Source organism: Ornithorhynchus anatinus, chromosome X1, assembly GCF_004115215.2.
Source record: "Ornithorhynchus anatinus isolate Pmale09 chromosome X1, mOrnAna1.pri.v4, whole genome shotgun sequence".
NCBI classification, from domain to species: domain Eukaryota; kingdom Metazoa; phylum Chordata; class Mammalia; order Monotremata; family Ornithorhynchidae; genus Ornithorhynchus; species Ornithorhynchus anatinus.
Genome location: NC_041749.1, coordinates 61,288,261 through 61,310,864, shown reverse-complemented (window position 1 = coordinate 61,310,864; position 22,604 = coordinate 61,288,261).

The window sequence follows — 22,604 nt, the reverse complement described above, 5'->3', positions numbered from 1 at the left end:
AGTCCAGGAGGGGCTTGGTTTCTAAGGACTGGAGATCCAACCCAACCTGGACAATTTCAGTTTGCGCTCCAAACTGAAGCGCTCCGCACACCCTCTCCACACCTGCGACAACACCATCTCAGAACTCTGATTTTCAGAGAGGAATGGAGTAGATATGGAGTAGAAGCAGCGTGGCTCAGTGGAAAGAGCACGGGCTTGGGAGTCAGAGGTCATGGGTTCTAATCCCGGCTCCGCCACTTGTCAGCTGTGTGACCTTGGGCAAGTCACTTAACTTCTCTGTGCCTCAGTTCCCTCATCTGTAAAATGGGGATGGAGTCTGTGAGCCCTATGTGAGACAATCTGATTGCCTTGTATCTACCCCAGCACTTAGAACAGTGCTCGGCACATAGTAAGCACTTAACAAATACCAACATTATTATTATTATTAGATACACTGATAGTATTCCTGCCTGACTCTGGACACTCGACTCCCAAAAGCCACCACTGGCAAGCTCAGACATGCCCCTTCCCCAGGGTCTGAGGGTGCTCAGGTTGACCCTGCACACAGGACTGTGGCTACAGAGAGGTTTGACCCATCTGTAGAATTAAGGGCCCTGGGTCTTCTCAGTCCCACAGTCAAGTCAGACGGAACAAGTTCCCTGTACAGAGCACCAGGCAGAGGTTCCAGAACCTGCCGCTGTACTAAGAGTGATAACCTCCTCCTGTCATGGCCCAAAGCTAGCCCCTTCATTCATTCATTCTCATTCTCTCTCTCTTTCACACACACACACACACACACACACACAAACACACACACACTAAACCTTGCTTTTGTGGTGGCAGCGTGGCCCGCAGCTCCATCTCTCCAGAGTGGGGGAAATCCGAGAATTGATTTGACTGGACTCACACTGCAAGGGGATGATCCTCAAAGCCAGGGCGAGGTGTTGAGCAACCTCTCTTTACAGAGTAATAGCCGGTCAGATTCTCCCTCATGTCAACCTACCCCGAGCTGTGCACTACAGGGGGTTGGGGCTGCGGGACTCCTGTCCGCATCCTAGCTGATGGGTCACTGACCCGGTGGGGTTGGGGGAGGAGGGGGGGGGAGAGCATGTTAAAGACCTGGAAAAAATCAGCATGGGCTAGTGGATAGAGCACAGGCATGGGATTCAGAAGGACCTGGGTTTCAAGCCTGGCTCTGACACTTGTCTGCTGTTTTACTCCAGCAAGTCACTTACTTCTCTGTTGCACAGTTACTTCACCTGTAAAATGGGGATTAAGACTGTGAGCCCCATTTGAGACAAGGGACCATGTCCAACCTGATTTGCTTGCATCCACCCTGGCACTTAGTACAGTGCCTGACACATAGGAAGCACTTAAATGCCATTATTATTGTTATAAACATCATTATGAGTTTCACAAAATCCTGAAACACAGGGTTTTGGACTTACCTTATTTGCAGCCCTGGGTCAAGTGGAGGGTTTAGACGCTCCTTTCAGTTCTCAGTTTATGTACATTTTACACCAAAAAGACCCTGAACCCACATTAGTTTCCCTCAAACCACTGCTACTACTTGCTGTACCTGCTGTAGTACTGAAACTACTTGCACTGACAATGCAATTTTCACAAACAACAGTTGCTCTTCCAGGCCCCAGTGATGTGTTCTTAGCCTAGATTCCCTATAATGCTCTTTTCCACAAGTGATGGGTCACACACAGGCAAACAAAACATGATATTGCAAATGTAACCATGCCCCTTTCTCCCCAGGCCCTCCCCATCATCAGTACCAAAGGGCTCCTTTCTCTGGGGGTCAGAGGTCTGTGTGGGGTGATGCTAAAGATTGGACTGTGGACTCAGGTAGGTTTGACCCATCTATAGATTTAAGGGCCCCGAGCCTTCTCTGGCCCACAGTCCAATCGGCAGAATCTATTCCTGGTACAGAGCCGGGGCCCCTGGATCCAGGGCCGGCCTCGGTGCCGAGAGAGAGGAAGTCCCCCCTCTGGTGCCTGACTTGTCACCCTGATGTGCTCCCTTTCTTCATCCTCCCTCCAATCCTCACCTATCAATGTCTGTCTCCCCCTCTAGACTGTGAGCTCACTGTGGGCAGGGAATGGGTCTGTTTACTGGGATACTGTACTCTCCCAAACCCTTAGTACAGTGCTCTGCACACAGTAAGTGCTCAATAAATACAATTCAGTGAATGAATGGCACCTTCACACCTCCAAGTCAATCCCACGATGCACCCACATATCCCACAAAATCCCATCACTTTCTGGAGGAGGCAGCACATAGCCCCCAGCAATAAAATATTTATCCTCAAGGAATTGGCACTGTTGGATTGGGGGCCAGGGATTGTTCTTAGCTCAGTCTGTGGAGCCACCCATTAGTAACCACGCTGCACAGTCGAGATCCTCATGGCCATGGAGGACCCGAGTGCTCCGCGTCCAGCAGAATGGCTGGCGACTGGTTGGACGTGACCTACTCCGTTCTTTGGGTGCCTTCCCTTGTCTCAGCTCCCCTGTGAACACAAGCGAAGCTTGGTCAAAAACAATGACCCAAATGACAAGCACAGTTTTAGGGTGCACAGGGTAGAGGTCTCTACTAGAGAAGCAGTGTGGCTCAGTGGAAAGAGCATGGGCTTGGAAGTCAGAGGTCATGAGTTCGAATCCCGGCTCTGCCATTTGTCAGCTGTGTGACTGTGGGCAAGTCACTTCACTTCTCTGTGCCTCAGTTACCTCATCTGTAAAATGGGGGTTAAAACTGTGAGCCTCAAGTGGGACAACCTAATTACCCTGTATCTACCCCAGCGCTTAGAACAGTGCTCTGCCCATAGTAAGCATTTAACAAATACCAACATTATTACTATGGCTGCTCTGAGCCAACAAGATAAGTCCTTGGGAGAGCTTCCTGTTTGTTCCCAACAGGCCTCAGGACTCTCCTATGCTCACTGGGCCTCCTCTGGTCATATGGATAAGAAAGTGTCCGTCCCAGGGGAGAGATTGATGTTTCTCTACTGAGTCTGACTCGTGCACATCCGGAATGGTGGATCCTAGCCCCAAATAACACTTGGATTACTTAAAAACCTTTCAGTCCATCCTGCACGCAACACACAATATTTGCTAAATATCAAGTACTTAGGAGGGTACAATACATTAGGGAGATATGGCCCCTGCTCTACAGGAGATTACAGTTTAGCAGGGCAAATAGGGATCTGTCATATTCTAGGTCTTCTTTCTACTGGCAATTATGGTGTCAAGATGTGATAGTGGACTAAGATTAGTGAATGCCCAAGTTTTTAAGTGATGAGAGCATTGAGGTGGCATTTTGGTGGGGACAAAGGGTGGAAGGATGAAAAATTAATCCTGCACTGCCTCCTGGAGATGTCATCTCAGAAGATCCTTAAAGATGCAAGGCACTGGTCTGCACATCCTTACTATGTGCAGAGCACTGTACTAAGCGCTTGGAATGTACAATTCGGCAACAGATAGAGACAATCCCTGCTCATTGATGGGTTTACAGTCTAATCGGGGGAGAAAGACAAAAACAATAGCAATAAATAGAATCAAGGGAATGTACATCTCATTAACAAAATAAATAGGGTAATAAAAATATATACAAATGAGCAGATGAGCACAATGCTGAGGGGAGGGGAAGGGAGAGGGGGAGGAGCAGAGGGAAGGGGGGGAAGGGGGCTTAGCTGAGGGGAGGGGGTGGGGGCAGAGAGGCAGCAGAGGGAGCAGAGGGAAAAGGGGAAACTCAGTTTGGGAAAGCTCAGATGACAGTCTCACATCTGCCAAACTAACTCTCTTCCCCTCTTCAAAGCCCTACTGAGAGCTAACCTCCTCCAGGAGGCCTTCCCAGAATGAGCCCTCCCTTTCCCTCTGCTCCTCCTCCCCTCCCCATTCCCCCTACTCCCTCCCTCTGCTCTTCCCCCTTCACCTCCCCACAGCACTTGTGCATATTTGTGTATATTTATTACCCTATTCTGTTAATGATGTGCATATATCTATGATTCTATTTATCTTGATGATATTGACTCCAGACTACTTGTTTTGTTTTGTTCTGTTTTGTTTTGTTGTCTGTCTCCCCCATTTAGACTGTGAGCCTGTTGTTGAGCAGGGATTGTCTCTATCTTTTGCCAAATTGTAGCTTGGAATGTACATAGTAAGCACTCTGCACCTAGTAAGCGCTCAATAAATATGATTGAATGAATGAATAATTCTCCCAAAACTTTAAAAGCCCTGCTGAAATTCTTTCTTCTCCATCAAGCTGACCGTGATTAAAGCTCTCATCTCCCTACCCCCAACCCCACCACATGCTTCATTTTCCCTTCCAGCTCACCCATGCACTTAGGCCCACCCACCAAGCACTGAAGTATTCACCCCACAGCGATTAGGTACATATCTTCATACTCAGATCCTTCCCTTACCCATATTGGATTATCTGGGTCCTACCCATTCAACTGATGCTGGACCTCTAAGATTGAAAGGGAACTAGGTTAGAATGTAGAATACACACATATCTGAAGGTGTAAGGGAAGGAGATACTTGAAGGATAGCAGAGAAGCGGGGACAGGTGTGCTGAATCAGGGCTGCAAGGAACATGTCTAAATGTGTTGTCTTGTACTCTCCCTAGGTATTAAGTACAGTACATTACAAATAGTGAGGGATATTAACACTGATGGATTGCAGGAGGAAAGTGTCTCTTAGAATTTCCACAGCCACAGAAAGTGGCTCACCCATGCATTTAGGTTCACCCCCCTGAGCCCTGAAGTATTCACCACATATCCTTATACTCAGATCTTTCCCTAACAGGTATTGTATCTTCTGTGTCCTCCCCATTCCACTGATGCTGGACCTATAATATGGAAAGGGAATTCTGTTAGAATTGTAAAGACAAGCATATCTGAAGGTGCAAGGAAAGGAGACACCGTAATGAGAGCAGAGAAGTGGGGAACAGGTGGACTGAGGTGTTCATCAGGGCTACAGGGAACATGTCCGCTAATTCTGTTACTATACTCTCCTAAAACTCTACAGTACAGTGCTCTACACATAGTAAACACTCAAATACCATTGGTTGACTGCATGAGGGAAGTGTCTCTGTGGCTGTGGAAGTTCTAAAAGAGAGGCGGGAGAACAAACTGGCAGTTGGAGTGGCCAGGAAGCCTTCTGAGATGGAGTGTCAGGCTCTTCACCTGATTACCCACCCCTCAGCATCACCACGGGCATCAGTGAGGTCAGGAGAGTTGAGGGATGATACCCCCAACAGAACAGCCCTGCAGGGAGGTCTTTGGGGAAATTACAAGGCCCTGAAGAGCTTCCAGTTAGTAAGGCAGAAAACAGATTCGAGGTTACCCAAAACTCAACACCTCCTTCTCTAACCCATTTCTTTTCCTAAACTCACCAGACACTTACATGGAAGCAAACACACTCACTCAGCTTCGAGCACAGTGAAGCCCAGGAAGCTTATATAGGGCAGGGAGGGGCTGGAGTCTGACATCACTAATCTCCCTGAACAGAAGCAACTGGGAGAGAGGTCAGGTGTCCCAGGAGGAAGCCCCAGCCACAGTATGGGAGGAAGAGATGGCTGTGGGAAAAATAGGGTGGGATAGGGGATGAATAGGATGGGGGTAGCAGAGGGGATAGCTTCTCTAGCATGAAGGTTTCGTTTTGTGCAAAGGTTGATAGGCAACCATTTGAGGTTTTTGAGGAGGGGAGTGACATGCCCAGAGCATTTCTGCAGGAAGATGATCCGGGCAGCAGAATGAAGAATAGACTGGAGTGGAGAGAGACAGGAGGAAGGGAGATCAGAGAGGAGGCTGACACAATAATCCAGTCGGGATATTATGAGAGCTTCTACCACAGGACGGTAGCAGTTTGGACGGAGAAGGACGGATCTTGGCGATATTGTAAAAGGCGAGACTGGCAGGTGTTCGTGACGGATTGGATGTGTGGGGTGAATGAGAGAGCAGAGTTAAGGATGACACCAAGGTTGTGGGCCTGTGAGACGGGAAGGATGGTAGTGCCATCCACAGTGACAGGGAAGGCAGGGAGAGGACAGGGTTTGGGAGGGAAGATAAGGAGCTCAGTTTTGGACATGTTGAGTTTTAGGTGGCGGGCAGACATCCAGGTGGAGACGTCCTGGTGGCAGGAAGAGATATGAGCCTGGAAGGAGGGGGAGAGAACAGGGGAGGAGATGTAGATTTGGGTGTCATCTGCGTAGAGATGAGAGTTGAAGCCATGGGAGTCAATGAGCTCACCAAGGGAGTGAGTATAGATGGAGAACAGAAGAGGGCCAAGAACTGACCCTTCAGGAACGCCTACAGTTAGTGGATGGGAGGGTGAGGAGGAGCCCACGAAGGAGACTGAGAATGAACAGCCAGAAATATAAGAGGAGAACCAGGAGAGGACGGAGTCCATGAAGCCAAGGTGAGATAAAGTGTGGTGGAGAAGGGGAGAGTTGACAGTGTCAAAGGCAGCTGAGAGGTTGAGGAGGATTAGGATAGAATAGGAGCCATTGGATTTGGCAAGAAGGTCATTGGTGACCTTTGGAAGGGCAGTTTCGGTGGAGTGGAGGTGACGGAAGCCAGATTGGAGGGGGTCCATGAGAGAGATGGAGTTGAGGAATTGAAGGCAGTGAGTGTAGACGACTCGTTCTAGGAGTTTGGAAAGGAAGGGTAGGAGGGAGATAGAATGATAACTGGAAGGGGAAGTGGGGTCAAGAGAGGGATTTTTTAGGATGGGGGAGACATGGGCATGTTTGAAGGCAGAGGGGAAGAAGCCATTGCAGAGTGCTTAAAGATAGAAGCTAAGGAGGGGAGGAGGGAAGGGGCGATAGTTTTTATAAGGTTTTCATAAGGTCTGAAGCACAGGGGGAGGGGGTGGCACTTGTGAGGAGAGAGATCTCATCTGAGTATACTGCTGGGAAGGGTGGGAAAGTAGGGGAGAGGGTTGGGAGTGGGGGGTGATGGAGAAGGGGGAGGGGTGACTTTGGGGAGCTCAGACCTGATGGTGTTAATTTTTGTAATGAAGTAGGTGGCCAGAACACTGAGGGTGAGGGGAGGGGGAGGAACAAGGGGTCTGAGAGGAGAGTTAAGAGTCTGGAACAATTGGCAGGGGTGATGGGCATGGGCATCAATGAGGGAAGAAAAATAGTCTTGCCTGGCAGAGGAGAGGGCAGAGTTAAGGCAGGAAAGGATAAAATTTAAGTGAATAAGGTTGGCTTGGTGCTTAAACTTTCACCAGCAGCGCTCAGCAGCTCTAGCATAAAAGCGGAGGAGGCGGGCAGAGGCAGAGATCCAGGGCTGTGGGTTAGTGGAGCGAGAGCGGAGGAGGGAAAGGGGAGAGAGCAAGCTGAGTTGAGTAGAGAGGGTGGAGTTGAGAGCAGTATTCTGATCATCGAGAGTGGGACGAGAAGATAGGGAAGCAAGGTGGGGTGTGATGCTTTGGGAGAGACGGGTGGACTCCCAGAGACCCTTACAATTGTCAGTCCTCCTGGGGCCCAAGATACACAGCAAGGCTGCAGACTGGACAGAAATCTGTTTCCCATACAATGCCTGCTTTCCCCAATCATCCCCTCTGCTGACTGCTTCATAATAAAGGCCCCATGGTCCTGCCTCTCAGAAAGTGGGATGGAGTGGACACAGTCACATTCCCTACTTCACTCCTGAACCTGTGCCTCTCGCCTTCCCCGCTGCACCCCACCTCCCGTCTCCCCCTAACCCGGCTCTTCCCAAGAGGAAGCCACCATCAGTCATGGTAAGGTCCCTCCTCCCAATACTGAGGCTGCACAGACAGGGCCCTGAGTGCAAAGAGGTTTGACCAATCTATAGAATTAAGGGCCCCGTGGCTCCTCGGTCCCACAGTCAATTTAGACAGAAGGAGTTCTTTGCCCAGAGCCCCGGTCCCTGTTGCCAGAACCACCCTCCTTTCCAAGAATGGCATCCCTCTCCTCACTCTTCTTCCCCTTAGGGTAACCTCATCATGTACACAGACACCACCTTCCCTTTTGCCTGGCAGTGCAGCTCTGGCTCCATCCATCAGCAGCGAGGTGAATTTTTGGGATGACCTCAACGGTGCCCATGCCACAGAGAAAGAGTCCACCAGCCAAGGAGACACGTCAAGTGGCCTCTGTGGAGAGGGTAGATGGTCAGATCTGCCCCTTGGTCAATCCGGCCCCGACAACATGGCTTCCACCCTACCAGCAGCCTACGAATGAACGACAATTTGACCGTAATAATGACAATGTGTGGTATTTGTTAAGTGCTTACTAGGTGCCAGGCACTGTACTAAATGCTGGGATGAATATAAGGTAAATGGGCTGGAAATAGTTCCTGTCCCATGTAGGGCTTACGGTTTTAATACCCATTATATAGATGAGGTAACCTAGGCACAGAGAAGTTAAGTGATTAGCCCGAGATCACACAGCAGACAAGTGGCAGAACCAGGCTTAGCACTTCAGTCCTTCTGATGCCCGGTCCGTGCTCTATTCACTAGACCATGCTGCTTCACACACTCCCATTATATTCTCATCTAGCTTGGACATCTAGAACTGCATTCTTCAACACCCTGAGGGCTCGTCACTGTCCCTTCCATTTCCTGCACCTAATTCTTGCTTGTTGGAGGCAGGGAACAGGTAAACTGGCTCTGCTGCACTGTGCTCTCCCAAGCCCAGCTCCACAACTTGTCTGCTGTGTGACCTTGGGCAAGTCACTTCACTTCTCTGTGCCTCACTTACCTCATCTTTAAAATGGGGATTGAGACTGTGAGTCTCATGTGGGACAGGGACCGTGGTCCAACTCCAGCGCTTAGTACAGCACCTAACATATAGTAAACACTTAAATACCATAATTATTATTATTATTATTACAGTGCTCTGCACACTGATTAATATGGTCGACCAAAGGAGCAGATTTGGGACATCTGCAGTGAATTCCACATTCCAGAATGTTCAGAAGAGAGGGGCAGAACTGTGACAGGGTTCACCAGGAGAGCACCTCCCCACACACACATACACCCACACCTGACACACCTTCTGAGGGAGCAGGGCTCTAGTTCTGTTCCCTCCATCTTGATTAAGACTGTGAGCTCCATGTGGGACCAGGACTTTGTCCAACCTGAATAGCTTGTATCTATCCCAGGACTTAGTACAGTGCTTGGCACACAGTAATAGTTTAACAAATGCCATAAAAAGAAAAAGAAAGCGGTACATAGGCTTCACTCCCCTGAAATAAGCAGCTGTGATATCCACTTCTGAAAGACAAAAGGAGGCTCTACTCTCTAGAAATCCAGGGGAGCAGAAATGAACTACTGTTGGGACAGTAGTTCCCAATAGTAGTAATAGTAGGTTGCCCTCTAGACTGTAAGCTCTTTAAGGGCAGGGAACAAATCTGCTAATTCTGTGGTATAGTATTGTCCCAAGGGCTTAGTACACTGTTTGATAGTGTATTAAGTGCTGAATAAATCCTTTGACAGATTGACAGAGCGGGTGTTCTGTGCATCTGCTAGGGGCCTTTAGGCAGGGCCCAATAGACACCTGTCTGGAAGAGCACTCTGACTTGGGGTGTGGTCAGCAGGTAGAACTCACTGGAGGAGAGCGCAATCCTGGCTTCACAGAGATATTCATTTGTTCATTTAATCATGTATATACTGAGCTGTTATTGCGTGGAGAGTGCTGTACTAAGCGCTTGGGAGAGTACAACATAAAGCAGCGTGGCTCAGTGGAAAGAGCACGGGCTTTGGAGTCAGAGCTCATGAGTTCGAATCCCAGCTCTGCCACTTGTCGGCTGTGTGACTGTGGGCAAGTCACTTAACTTCTCTGTGCCTCAGTTCCCTCATCTGTAAAATGGGGATTAACACTGTGAACCCCACGTGGGACAACCTGATTCCCCTGTGTCTACCCCAGTGCTTAGAACAGTGCTCGGCACATAGTAAGCGCTTAACAAATACCAACATTATTATAATAAACTGACACATTCCCTACCCATTAAGAGCTTAGAGTCTAGAGGGGAGGCAGACATGAAAATAAGTACATAAATTACAGATACGGACATAAATGCTGTGGGGCTAGAAGGATGTGATGCATGAAAGGGAGCAAGACAAGGCAATGCAGAAGGGAGAGGGACAAGAGAAAAGGCGGGCTTAATCAGGGAAGGCAGCTTGGAGGAATGTTGACAGGATCCTAAGCCAACCTCATGAGGAACGTGGCACTTAACTTCATTTTTATGAAAATAAAATGGTCTTTGTTAAGCACTTACTATACGTCAGGCACTGTACTAAGCACTGTGGTAGATACAAGTTAATCAGATCTGACACAGTTCCTGACCCACATGGGGCTCACAATCTTAATCGCTATTTTAGAGAAGAGGTGACTGAAGCCCAATGAAGTGAAGTGGCTTGCTTCACTCACATCACTCAGCAGATCAGCAGTGGAGTCAGGATTAGAACCCAGGTCCTTCTGAATTCCAGGCCTACCGCCGGTGCTCTAACCGCTAAACCACACTGCTCTAGATGCATCATGGAGTGAGGCAGGGGTTTCTGGCATTTCAAACTGACGTCACATCACGTCCAGGTTGTTTCCTCCTGGAGGAATCCACTGTGTTAGTACACAACCGCCTGGCATGTCTGCCTGCCACATGAAGAAACACAAAGGAGTGTAACATTTCAAAAGCTTAACAAAGTCACTTCATTTCCTCCATCTCCTCACTTTAACCACATTTGGACACGCAACAAAGCCCCTTCAACCCAAGCGCCCTGGCGTCATGGTTCCCTCTAGAGCTGAATGCTTTCAATGGTTGCGTCACTATGCAGAGAGATAAGTAAAAACACAACTCAGTGTTTACCAAAGCATCTAGCAATTTCTTTTTTTCCACAGGATTTTGAGACCTGAGTGAGATGCCTCTGGACCTATCTTTCTGCAACTTGAAAAAAACTACATAGATTTAAGTCAAACAGAACGATCTTGATTCTAAGGCAAGATAGATGGTGCAGTGGGTGGTTGCCTGAGAAAAACAGCCAAACTTTCATTCATTCATTCAATAGTATTTATTGAGCGCTTACTACGTGCAGAGCACTGTACTTAGCGTTTGGAATGTACAAATCGGCAACAGATAGAGACAGTCCCTGCCCTTTGAAGGGCTTACAGTCTAATCAGGGGAGACAGGCAGACAAGAACAGTGGCAATAAATAGAGTCAAGGGGAAGAACATCTCATAAAAACAATAGCAAATAAATAGAATCAGGGTGATGTACATCTCATTAAACAAAATAAATAGGGTGATGAAGATATATACAGTTGATTTCAGGTTCCTGTCTGTTGATTCCTAGGACCCCACCTGTTTGGGGCAGGGGGTGTCACCCACCCTGGGGGTTGTGGGTAGAATGGAGTTTGGACACAAGGAACTGTGGGATAAGCCATGGTGTCTGCTTACCTTCAAAGCAGGGTTCGTCTCCCTCAGAGAAAGCAGTGTTATCACTTGCTGAGCCCTCAGTCACCCAGCTGACAGCCCTGCAGGCTATCTAGTGGGTGGAGCCTCAGAGAGGTGGCACCTGTGAGACAGCACATCCACTTAACCCATGCCTGGAAGCAGCAGGTCTGCCCTTGAAGATCCTCTCTGCATCCTGGCTTGGGTTTAATACTTCAATCTCCTTCCTGAGTACTTTTTGTTTGAGTTTATCTTGGAAGGTCTTTCTCAATTAATTGTATTTATTGAGCACTTACTCTGCACAGAGCACTGTATTAAGTGCTTGGGAGAGTACAATGTAATAGAGTTGGTGGACAGATTTCCTGCCCACAACTTTCATTCATGCATTCATTCAATAGTATTTATTGAGCATTTACTGTGAGGAAAGCACTGTACTAAGCACCTGGGAGAGTACAATATAACAATAAACAGACATGTTCCCCACCCACAAGGAACTTACAGTCTAGCTTCTTGCCAGAAGCCCTGAGCTGGAGAGATTCCCCCCATTTTCACCCTAGTCTGGTTTCCCTGGCCAGTTCCCACAGCTGCGTTGGATGGACTGGTGACTGGAAAGGGGGCATTGGGAGGTGGGGGGAATGGGGCATCAGGGGTAATGGAAGACTGGGCCCCAACCCCGATGGAGGCTCCTAGGATCCTCTCCAGAAATGAAGCCTGCTGGGAAAAGAAACTCTGAGGCCCGGTTCTGTCCCCCCTGGAACTCAGAAAGCTGAGAATTCAACTGAGGGAGGCCATTCCTGTCAGAGATAGCAGAAAGGCAGGCCACCTAGTGGAGAGAGTGCTGATCTGGGAGTCAGAAGAGCTGGGTTCCAATCCATCTTCTGCCACTTGCCTGCTGTGTAAAGTGATTTATCTGCTCGGTGCCTCAGTTTCTTAATCTGTAGGATGGGGATTCAATCTTTTTTATGGTCTTGTTTAAGCACTTTATTATGTGCCAGGGACTATACTAAGCCCTGGGATAGATAACAAGATAATCAAGTTGGACCTAGTCCATGTCCCACATAGGGCTCTCAGTCTTAATCCCAATTTTACAGATGAAGTCACTGAGGCATAGAAAAGTTAAGTGGCTTGCCCAAGTTTACACAGCAGACAAAATCTAAAGCCAGGCTCTTTCCACTATGCCCCGCTGCTTCTCTATGCCACCATTATTATTATTATTATGATGATGATGCAGGAGGCAGTGGGACCCAGCTGGTTTCTGTTCTCTCTCTCCTCCCCCTGCCTTGTTAACTAGAGAAGGGTGGTTTGGCTTGGCAGGCTGGACACTGCTGAAGAGGGCACATGGTACATTAATCTAGTTTACTACATCAGCCTCCTTTCTGACCTCCCAACCTCCTGCCTCTCCCCACTTCAGTCCATACTTCACTCTACTGCCTAGATTCTGTTTCTATGGAAACTTTCAGGACACATCACCCCTCCCTCCTCAAAAATCTCCAGTAGTTGCCTATCCACCTCTGTATCAAACAAAAACTTCTCACCACTGGGTTTTAAAGCACTCCATCACCTTGCCTCCTCCTACCTCACCTTGCTTCTCTCCTTTTACAACCCAGCCCCCACTCTTTGCTCTTTTGGCACTAACCTTCTTATTGTGCCTTGATCTCGTCTGACTCGCTGCCGACCCCTGGCCCACATCCTACCTCTGGCCTGGAATTCCCTCCCTCCTCAAGTCTTCTAGAGAATTACTCTCCCCCCCTTCAAAGCCTTACTGAAGGCACATCTCCTCCAAGAGGCTTTCCTTGACTAAGCCTTACTTTTCCTCAACTCCCACTCCCTTATGTGTCACTCTGACTTGCTCCCATTGCTCTTCCCCCCTATCCCCGCCCCACAGCACTTAAGTATCTGTCATTTTATTTATTTATATTGATGTCTGCCTCCCCCCTCCTCTAGGCTGTGAGCTCCGTATAGGCAGGAATTTTTTCTTTATTGCTGTATTGTACTTGCCCAAGCACTTAGTACAGTACTCTGCACACACTAAGCATTCAATAAATATGATTGAATGAATGAATAATCAAGAGGGTTTATTTTATCCAGATTACTTTACCAAGCGCTTGGAAGAGTTCAGCAGAGCTGGGAGATGCGATCCCTGCCCTCAAGGGTCCTACATTCTACTGGGGGAGGTGGACGCTACAATAAAGTTATAGGTAGGGGGATATCTGAGGCACGAGTATATTTGTGTATGTATGCACTCATACGCACATTTGAGCATGGGTATGTAGTTCTGTATTTTGATTTGTCCATTGTAAGGTGCTTATATATGCCCACCTATAGCATCTCCATGCTGTGTATGTGTCGGATGACAATTCCTTGGCATGGGCCTGGGAGTCAGAATAATAATTATGGTACTTGCTAAGTGCTTACTCTGTGCCAGATACTGTACTAAGCAAGCTCATGGTTTTTAATCCCAGCTTCACCATTTGTCTGCTTTGTGAACTTGGGGAAATCACTTCCCTTCTCTGTTGCTTAGTTAACTCATCTGTAAAATGGAGATTAAGACAGTAAGCCCAATGTGGGTCAGGAAATGGGTCAAACTTGATTTGCTTGTGCTTCCCCCCGCCCCCTCACCCCCAACCACAGTGGTACACTGCCTGACACACTGGGGGCGCTTTAACAAAGGTGATCATTAATCCCAGTTCTGCCACTTGTCTGCTGTGTGACCTTGGGCAGGTCACAACTTCTTTGGGCCTCAGTTGTCTCATCTCTGAAATGGGGATTGAGACTGGGGGCCCTGTGTGGGACAGGCACCGGACTCAATCCGAGGACCTTGTATCTACCCCCATGCTTGGGGCAGGGCCTGACACATGGGAAGTACTTTACAAATACCCCAATTCTTATTACTACTATTACAATCAAACATGGGTAGTAGACATAGTCCCTGCCCACAAGGAGTTTACAGACTAGAGGGTGAGATAGACATGAATATAAATAAATGATGGCTATCCTGGAACTTAGGAAGCGCTTAATACAACACTTATTATGATGATTATTACAAAAGGGGGAGGGGAAAGCAGAGATCCAGAGAGATCGAGGACACCTCTTAGGTCACACAGCAAGTCACTTAAGTACAACTGATTGACTCACTGACTGACTGGGTAGTGGAACCTGGGACAACTGCCCACCCCCACCCTTGGCTGCTCTCTCCTTGGCTCTTGGGTCTAAAGAGTCCTGCCTCCCATTCATTCAATAGTATTTATTGAGCACTTACTATGTACAGAACACTGTACTGAGCACTTGAAATGTACAATTCAGCAACAGATACAGTCCTTGAACAATGACAGGCTCACAGTCTAACTGGGGGAGACAGACAGCAAAGCAAAACAGAACAAAACAAAAACAAGACATCATCAAGATAAATAGAATCAAGGGGATGTACATCTCATTAACAAAATAAATAGGGTAATAAATAATATATACAAATGAGCACAGTGCTGAGGGGAGGGGAAGGGGAGCAGAGGGAAAGGGGGAGTTCAGTATGGGAAGGCTTCTTGGAGGAGGTGAGCTCTCAGTAGGGTTTTGAAGAGGGGAAGACAGTTTGGCAGACATGAGGAGGGAGGGCATTCCAGGACAGCGGTAGGACGTGGGCCAGGGGTCGACAGTGGGATAGGAGTGAACGGGGGACAGTGAGGAGGTGAGTGGCAGAGGAGCGGAGTGTACCGGGTGGGCAGTAGAAAGAGAGAAGGGAGGTGAGGTAGAAGGGGGCAAGGTGATGGAGAGCTTAGCCAAGACTGGCAAAATTGACAGGGGCAGGGAGAAATCAGAGTCTCCCACCAATGAGAGCCACACTTCTGGGCCATTCCTCTGGAGACTCTCAGGCTGGACAGAGGGTGGGGAATGGTGGAGAGAGAGGTGAAAAAGAGGGTGTCATCACTCCTTCTCTTAGAGCTCTCAAGCTTCCAGCTCCCTTACCCAGCCTGGCTAAGACTGAAGGAATGAGATCTAGGGGTCGGAGGGAGGAGTGAAGGTTCTAGGTTGTCAGTCTGTAAGTTAAATGCTGGTGACATCCCTCCTGCTCTGAGTACACAACTGGTACCCCCAATTATAACCCTCCTATAGGGCAGGGCCTGCTGCCAGTGGCTCAAGGAGACTCAAGGGTGATGAACATCATAATACATTTTATTCCAGAAACATTTGGCCTTACAGAGCCCAGCCGGGCAAGGGAAAAGAGAGGGGAGGAGGAGAGGAGAGGTCCAGACTGTGCCTTTTCCTTCACTGTGCAGGTGGGGAAAACACTTTGCATCGTCCCACTCTAGGATTTGCTAATAATCCTCCCCCCTCCTCATTTGGCTCCTCCAAGAGGAATGGATGACACATGGCACACACACACACACACACGACACACACACACCCCGCCCCCCCCAACTACTCCTGCCCCTATACTCCACTCCCCCAGGGGCACCACCCTCGGGTGGGAAAGAGCCTCTACTCTTGAAGCCAGAGACGGGCAGATAACTCCAAATGGACCAGACCCGGATGAAGTCGCACTGACTATAGAATTAAGGGCCCCAGGTGACTTCACACCGGCTCTTGAGGTCCATCCTCGGAGCACCTGTCCAGAACTCTAGCCCCCTGTTTTCAGAAGCCGTCTCCCCGTCCAAAGAGGGGCAGCCCCTCTCACCCTGCTCTTGTCCCGGCCCTTGTTCTCACACCAGACACACACACACACACACACACACACACACACACACACACATCATCTCTAGGAGTTTCCAGAGACTGGTTTGGCACCCATGATGCAGTGTTTGACCCTTGCCCACCAAAGGAAATGGCATTGGCTGGAGGGAGGGGATACAGTTGTGGGCTGGGCGGTAGGGTGGGTTGGGGATTAGGGGGGAGGCATGGCCAGGTGGCAGCAGCCTGGTGCCGACTGCCTCTCGTTAGGGCCGGTGCAGTGCCCGTGGCATCCTGTGAGTGGCCGGTTAGTCTTCCACTGCCCACAGGATGAGGTGGTGTGGTTCAGGTCTGGGTTGTGGTTTCCTGGGGATGGATATGACCATTGGTTGGCTGATGAGGTGTGCCCCAGCCTGTCACAGTTGGGAAGGGGGGGTGGGGGGCGAGAAAGAGAAGGCTTACATGGGTCTTTAGTGGGGAGCCTGCTCCTCCAGCCAGGGAGCAGGAAGCTGGATGTTGGGTAGGAGCCTGGGCCAGAGACACTACTGGGCCTCGTGGAACTTGGTCACTGCTCTAATTTGTGAACTATAAGAACACAGTGGGTAGTGTGTATGAGTAGTGGGGGATGAGGATCCCTTCACTATACTGTCTCAAGCACTCAATCCATACCACTGATTTCTCCCACTTGCTCCCAACAGATCTCCAATAGTCCCAGGCTTGGGGCATGACACTTGACATCCTGTCCACACCAAGATGTCCATGGGGAGGCTGGGTCTGGCATGGCCGGGTCTCCCACGATGCATCTGAGGCTCAGGCTTCTTCCTTGGCCCTAAGGGTACACCTAGTCAGGTCTCAGGACACTCTTGCTCTGCCCCCCTCCTTGGGTCAATGGGTGCTGAGAGAGAAGGAGAAGAGATGATAGAGAAAGAAAAGAGATGATAGAGAAAGAGAGAGACCCCCTCCAAGATAGAGATAGGCAGAGACAGCACAGAACTCAGGCTGCCATTCACAGACCCAGCAGGGGAGGCCCTGGCTGGCTTTGTCACCCCAAGTCAGGATACCCCAGCCCATATGGATTTCCCACAAGTCTTAACCCCTGCAGACCCCCTCCCCAACACACCCACAAACCCAGTTTGCCAGGGTCTTATCTCTAAAGCAGAGTTGACTGGGAGACTTCTCCAGGGGTGCAGAAAGAAGCTGGGCTTCTTCCTTTTCTCCTCCTGCAGCCAAGGCCCTGAACACTTACCCAGTGTCAGTCTGGTTCTTCACCCCTGCTCCTTCTCCCCTCCAACAGTAGAGCCCAATTAGGGAGGCTGACCCCAAGTTTGGTCTGACTTGAGCAAGATCATACCCCATTAAGCACCCTCTTGGGCAAGTTGGGTGGAGGAGACACAGCCCCTGCCCACTGGGAGCTTACAATCTAAGTCAGTCACTCGATTGTATTTGACCTCTGTGTGCACAGCACTGTATTAAATCCTTGAGAGAGTACATGAGAACAATATAACAGATACATGCCCTGCCCACATTGAGCTTACCAGCTAGAGGGGGAAGGACTGATTTTGGAACAACATGGTACAACTGCTTCAAAGAGTTCACTATGGCCCCTACTCCGAAGATGCTTGCAGGCTACGTGACAGACATTAAAATTGAGTTACATATGGGCAGAATGGCATATACAGGGTTGGTACATGAAGTTGCGCACACTGAACCCAAGGTAAACTTGAAAGTGCAGTACAAGTACATAAAAAACAGTAAATCAGAGAGAGTGAAGGGTGGCAGTATTGCATTAAGACAGCAAGAATGGTTATTGAAGATTCTTCGACAGAGCACTGTAAGAAGAACATGACTGGGGTGAGAGGCCTCAGTTGCTAAGGACACCAGTTTCAGTCAGTCGCATTTATCTGGCACTTACCATGGGCAGAACACAATACCACAATCAACAAAGTTTTCCTGGCCCCTGTGAGTTTACCGCGTTGAGGGGGAGACGCACATTAATAAAAAAAATAAATTATACCCATTCCATTAGGAGCCATGATGAGCGGAGAGAAAAGTCATCAGAAGTCTTATGTCGACTAGGGTCCGACTCAGTTTCCCAGTTGTTCGGTATCTACTGAGTACTCAACAAATGTCGTTGGTAATTTGGTTTCTGCTGCTACAACAGTGCTCCAAAGCCAGGCCGTTATTTATCAAGCTCAGAGGACTGTATTAGGTGCTCAAGAGAGTACGATAACACACACATTCCCTGCCCACCACGACCTTACAGTCTACTCCACATGGGTAGGGCTACCAAACCCCAACTCATTCCTGGGCTTTTGGGGAGCTATAATGAGTTCCATGGGGGTTAAAGGGGAGACTTGTAGCTTGGGGTACAGTGATTGGGAAGCCCAAACAAAGAAGGCCTTGGACATCCAGCTGATGTTGGCTCAATCCTGCCCTCGAGGGGTTTCCAGTTTTAGAGCCCTCAAGGGGCACACAACGGTATCGTTACCCTGCCCCTCCCCTGGTGCCAGCCTTGGATCCTGCCCTGGGGGGGCTCACAGTCTGACACCCTGATACTGACGCTTACATGACTGACCCACGGTGCTGAATCCAACGAAGAGGGGGCAGCAAAAAGCTGCACAAAAGGGGCACGCAGAAAGGGCATAAGAACCTTACAAAAGCAGCCTCTCCCTGTCTAGCACATTCCAGTTGCAGGATGCAGTGTAGAGATTGTGGAGGGTCACTGGCCTTGGTGACTTTATGGTTCAGTGGGAAATACTAGCTAATTAGGGGCTGGCAAGAGCAGAAGGAGAAAGGCAGTGACAGACACACACAGAGAGACAGTGAGCATGCACAGCCTTGCACCCCATGGTTTCTGCCCCATCCCTTCTCCCCCCACCACACCTCTTCTCCAAACCCAGAGCACCAGTCATCCCCCCTCAAAATGCACTTAGTAGCATCACAACCCCTCAACTTTCTCTGCTTCAGAGATTTTTTGTTGTCCCAGTCGGACAATTCTCTTCCTAGAGCACAGACTTACCACCCAGTCTTCAAAAACCAAAACCTGTGTCACCTGTAGCATGCCCAGCCCCTATAGGGCATGATTCCGATAGCCATATCACAGACTGGGCCCCAAACACTGTTACCCCATACATCAGTGTCTGTGCCCTGACACATGTCCTGTCCCTATCGAGCTTACCGGCTAGAGAGGGAAGCACTGACTTTGGAACAATATGGTAGAACTGTTTCAGAGTTAAACACTACATAGCATACACAGCCCCTACTCTGAAGCTTTCAGGCTACATGACAGATATTTAAACTGAGTTACACACAGGCAGAATGTCATATACCGGGTCGGTACATGAAGTCACGCACCCTGAACCCAAGGTAAACTTGAAAGAGCAGTACAAGTACATTAAAAAAAGAGTAAATCAGTAGAGAGAGTGAAGGGTGGCAGTATTGCATTAAGACAGCAGGAGTGATGATTGAAGGTTCTTTGACAGAGCACTGTACGAAGAACACGATAGGGGTGAGAGGTCTCAGTTGCTAAGGATGCCAGTTTCAGTCAGTCATTCGTATTTATCCGGCACTTATCATGGGCAGAACACAATACCACAATCAACAGAAAGATTTCCTGGCCCCTATGAGCTTACCGCATTGAGTGGGACGCACACAATAATAAAAATAAATTATACCCATTCCATTAGGAACCATGATGAGCGGAGAAAGAAGTCATTTGAAATCTCATGCCGACTAGGGTCCGACTCAGTTTCCCAGTTGCTCGGTATCTGAGTACTCAACGAATGCCGTTGGTGACTCAGTTTCTGCTGCTACAACTGTGCTCCGAGCCAGTCTGTCATATTTAATCAGGCACAGAGCACTGTATTAAGTGCTCGGGAGAGTACAATATAACACACACATTCCCTATCCACCATGACCTTACAGTCTACTCCACATGAGTAGGGGTACCAAACCCCAACTCATTCCTGGGCTTTTGAGGAGCTATGGGTTCCATGGGAGTTAGAGAGGAGACTTGTATCTTGGGGTATAGTGATTGGGAGGCTGATAAAGGAGGTCCCCAGACAGGCAGCTGAGGTCAGCGCAATCCTGCCCTCGAGGGGCTTCCAGTTTTAGAGCCCTCAAGTGCCACCACGCTCCTCCCCTGGCAATAGGTCTCGGATCCTACCCCGGGGGGCTCACAGTCTGACGTCCTGATACTGACACTTCCACGACGGAGACACGGCACTGAATAGTAAAAAGGCACAGCAAGGGCACAAGATGGCTGGGTGTGAACCTTGCAAAAGCAGCCTCTTGTCTTCTAGCACATTCCAGGCACAGGATGCAGTGTAGCAATTATGGAAGGTCACTGACCTTGGTGACTTTAAGGTTCAGTGGGAAATATTAGCTAACTGAGGGCTGGCAAGAGAACAAGGAGAAGAGCACAATGACAGAGACACACAGAGACAGTGAGCATGCACACCCATGCACCCCATGGTTTCTGCCCCATCCCTTTCTCCCCTGACCAAAATCCTCTTCTCCAAACCCAGAGCACTAGTCATCCCCCCTCAAAACACATTTAATTAGCATCACAACCCCTTAACTTCCTCTGCTCCAGAGATATTTTTTTGTCCCACTCGGACACTTCTCTTCCTGGAGCACAGACTTACGTTCCAGTCAATAAAAATCAAAACCTGTCTCATCTGTGGCATTCCCAGCCCCTCTAGGGCATGAGTCTGTAGTCAAATCAGAGGCTGGGCCACAAACACTGTTACCCCACACATCTCTGTCCAATCTGATTATCTCATACATACCACAGCATTCACAACAGTGCTTGACACATAGTAAGCACTTAACAGATATCATCACCACCACATCAGCAATACGGACAACTCATTGGTATCAAACACAATCACCAGACACCCCCTCAGCCCACACATCATAAATGCAGTCCACGTTGCCTATTCAATCCTGGTTCCACCCCAACATACCAACTCCAACTTTCTCCACATTCTCCTGGATATCAGTTTTCCCAGCCCTATATAGTAATGATTATACTATTTAAGTGCTTACTATGTGCCAGACACTGTTCTAAATCCTGGGGTAGATACAAGGTAATCAGGTTGTCCCACATAGGGCTCACAGCCCTAAATTATCAACCCAAATCTTTCCCCCTCTCTAGACTGTAAACCCATTGTGGGTGGAGATCATCTCTCTTGATTGCTGTATTGTACTTTCCAAGCACTTAGTACAGTGCTCTACACAAAGTAAGTGCTCAATAAAGATGACTGAATGAATACTATCAACCCACACCCAAACTCAATCCTAGTGATGGAGTACTTACTGTGGGCAGAGGACTATGCTAAGTACTTAGAGGAATACACTATAACTCCCACCTGCAGCCCTAAGGTGTCATCACCACTATTTCAATTACTCCAGACTTGGGTCTCCCCTCCCCACTCCTCAACTTCAAAACCCTTGAGACCAACCCACTCCTCAACTCCCTCAAATCACCATAATCAATAAAATAACCAATAAAAATCCAATAATCAATAAAATCCAAACCCTAAGCACACCCATAAACAGAATGACCTAGTTGCAAGAACATAGGCTTGGGAGTCAGAGGGTGTAAATTCTAATCCCAGCTCCACTACATGTCTGTTGTATGACCTTAAGCAAGTCACTTCTCCTCCCTGTGCTCTGGGGTTTTAAAGAAGCAGTGGCCCCTGCCCCACTGAAAAGCACCTAATGGAGAGACTGGATCTCTGGGGGGTGGGGCTGTAGGTTCAAGGAAGGAAGATGCAGAAGACTATTAAGGAGAAGGGGATTTGCAGCTGTTCATCATTAAAAGGATCTGGAAAAACATCCTTAATTATAAACATTCACATACTCCTTGAGGGACCAGTCTAATTCTCACTGAGTGCTTCCCCAGAGCTTAGTACAGTGTTTTGCACCTAAGAGGATATTCAGTAAATAAGAATGAATGAGTGAATGAATGAATGACTCAATCAACTCAAGCTCTTCACTAAGGCCCCCCAGTCCCAAGCCCCATTGTCCCCTCCACTCTGTCTCTCCTTTTTCTATTTTGTTTCCTGTTTAATGGTATTTGTTAAGCATTTCCTATGTGCCAGACACTGTGCTGGCTGCCACGGTGGATACAAGATAATGGGGTTGGACATAGTTGCTGTCCCACATGGGGCTCTCACTCTTGATCCCCCATTTTACAGATGAGGTGACTGAAGCCCAGAGAAGTCAAGCGATTTGCCAAAGGTCACACAGCAGATGGGTAGTGGACCCAGGGTTGGAACCCAGGCCCTCTGACTCCCAGGCCAGGGCCCTTTCCACTAGGCTGCCCTGCTTCTCTCTTCCCTGCTTCTGTCCCATTCAGCTTCCTGGGGAAAGACTATTGGTGTAAGAAGTAGGTAGAGGAGGCCAACTTTGGGGGGCTTTTAATCCAGGAGCCGGAAGAGAGTGGAAGGAAAACACAGGCAAGGGGGCCAGGGGTTGGGGGGAGAGGAAGGAAGGGTGAGTCAGCTTTAAGACTGGCCACTAAGGATGGCCAAGGATCT